At 44.3% G+C, this 2695-nt stretch overlaps 1 long non-coding RNA gene across 1 annotated transcript; it reads left to right on the forward strand.

The window, feature by feature from the left end:
- Positions 1 to 1026: 1026 nt before the first annotated feature.
- On the forward strand, positions 1027 to 2479 carry LOC140065601 (uncharacterized). Its single transcript, XR_011847978.1, has 3 exons — positions 1027 to 1115; positions 1147 to 1164; positions 2412 to 2479. It is a non-coding gene; the product is annotated as an uncharacterized lncRNA (long non-coding RNA).
- The last annotated feature ends 216 nt before the right edge of the window (positions 2480 to 2695 follow it).

The following is a 2695-nucleotide window of genomic DNA, read 5'->3' on the forward strand; positions in this document are numbered from 1 at the left end:
TAAAAAAATGTTCCTGTGTGAAGAGAATTTCCCATAAGTGTAGCCATATGGTCCCTTAGAAACAAGACTGTGTCCTTGGATACGGCCACCTCTACTGAAGGGATTGTACAAGGAATCAAAAGTTTCTTAATATGAAATGTCCTGGAGTTACTGTAGGTCCCACAGTCGTCCTGTGGTAATGATCCCTGAATCCAGGTGCTCAGACAGGACTCAATAGAGCATGTCTGGCCACCGCTGCCAAAATCTGAGGTGGTCGTATCCGAGTAAGGCCATCTTCCTTATAATTTTGACTCAATGGGGGTCATTTACTAAGTGCCCGATTCGCTTTTTCCCGACGTGTTACCCGAATATTTCCGATTTGCGCCGATTTTCCCTGAATTGTCCCGGGATTTTGCCGCACGCGACGGAAGTCAGGGGGCGTGGTCGAACGAAAACCCGACGGATTCGGAAAAACCGCCGCATTTAAAACATGCACCAGGAAGAGATCAGTGAACTCTGACGCAACTCGGCGGACCTTCGTGAATCGCCGGAAGACCCGAACGCTCGTCGGAGAAGCCGCCGCTGGAACGCGAATGGACCGGGTAAGTACATTTGCCCCATTGTGTACAAATCTGACATGAAACCTGAAGAAGAAGCAAAAAGTACCAAAATGGTGGATCCATAAACAAATTCTGTTAAAGGGGTTGGCCACTTTTCAATAAATCTCTTCCATTAGAAATGTCGCTGCATGTATATGTACCTGTGTCTTTGCCTCACCATATACACACAGCTTCCTCTCTCTTCTTCAGCAGGGTGGCTCAGTGGTCAGCACTACAGCCTTGCAGCGCTGGGGTCCTGGGTTCAAGTCCCAGGGTCAACATCTGCAAAGAGTTTGTATGTTCTCTCTGTGTTTGTGTGGGCTTCCTTCGGTTTTCTCCCACACTTCAAAACATAATGGTAGATTGATTAGACTGTGAGCCCCATGGGACAGGGACTAATTTGGCAAGCTCTGTGTAGCGCTATATAAATAAAGGAATTTTTATTTTTCAGTCTGTCCTCACTGACAAAGACATGAAGAGCAGATGTAGGAGAATGAGTCATATCTCTCCTGCTACAGCTCCTCCTATTCATCAGAGGTCAGACATGTAAACAAAGAATCACAGAGAGTCTGCACAGAGCACTAAAGTAAGTGTAAGGGCTGCTGAATCACTGGATGACCATTCAGGGATTATCCTTAAGGCAATAAAGGCACATGGGCAACTTATGTAAAAGAGTGGACACCACTTTAATCCATTGCAACTCTAAAAATAAATGTATAGCAAAAAGTATTTTGTTGCCTCTATGTCTACTAAATTGCTCTGGAAAGTGCTCAAATCAATGTATTTGGCATTCACAGACAATAGGCTATCAACCAGCTGGAAATATCCTAATTTCATCTTTCTCTCTACTGATTGGATCCAGTTTTATTAAAAAAATAAAAACAAATTTTAGAAAAGGTGATTTTTTAAATCTAATTGAAAACCTTTCATGTGCTGGCTGAGTCCTAACCATACAGGGCATCTGGCTGTTGTGTTATATATCAGACACCCAACGTTCACACTTTGATCAGTATTGGCACAGATCCCATTTGCTAAACTTTTAAAGGACATCTACCTCCAGGATGAGGGATTGTAAACCAAGCACACTTACATGCAGGTGTGTGCCCCTTCTGGCAGGATATGCTCTTCCTTTAACTTCTTATCCCCTGGTTTTTACAAAAAAAGGCTTTTAAAATTATGCAAATGAGCCTCAGGGGCTTTGGGCTCCATAGGTTTTAATGGAGCCTGGTGCCCCTCAGGCTCATTTGCATAATTTTAAATGTTTTTATTCAAAAAAACAAGAGCATACACAGCTTAAAGAAAAGTGGATCCTGACGGATGGGATACTTACCTGCATATAAGTGTACTTGGTTTACAATCCTTGATCCTGGTGGTAGATTTCCTTTAAATGGTGGTGGGGCTGGTGCCGATCTGTTTCCCTGAGTATTTCTGAGATCTCTTTTTGCAACATGTTGCACTATGATTGTGTTCCAGTATAATGTATCATAGCTCAGACCCTCTGGTTTTCAAACCTTTAAAGGACCCCTGCTGCCATATGACGCTATCGGCACATGCAATCACTGCTGTGGGGTGCATCCCCTGCACCCACTTAGAAACCAATGTCCATATTGGACTGTGTTGTTAAAAGGGTTAAACCACTGATTTGGAGCTTGGCTGATCCTGGGGGTTAGCCCCGATGTTGGGTTTTAGTAACACAGCAGTGGACCGGCTGCTGCGGGTTGGAAAGTTCTGCAATCTTTTTCTGGGCAGCGCTGTTCCGTAGTAAGGATTGTGCCACCAATATTCTGTGTTATTGTTGTCAGGGTCTGGAAATGTACTTCTTATTATATTCAGGACACATGAAGCGATGGGAACCAGATGCCCTTTCCCAGAAAGTCGTGAATCACTGAAGTAAATGAAGATGCCGAGAGAACATTTTTGTAGTGTAAAAATAACGTGCAGACGCTGCCGGAGCTGTTTGGCACATCCTCGGTCTCGCCTACGTTTCTACCGCCGAGTCATCAGCCAATGGGTTGGGGGGAGACATGGGTTGGGGGGTGCGGGCGTAGCCGCTATTATACATAGGATAAATCTCGCCTTATATTTGTAAACTCTTACAGGTACAACCAGCTCTTTGA

This window comes from Engystomops pustulosus, chromosome 6 (genome assembly GCF_040894005.1).
Source record: "Engystomops pustulosus chromosome 6, aEngPut4.maternal, whole genome shotgun sequence".
Classification (NCBI taxonomy): Eukaryota; Metazoa; Chordata; class Amphibia; order Anura; family Leptodactylidae; genus Engystomops; species Engystomops pustulosus.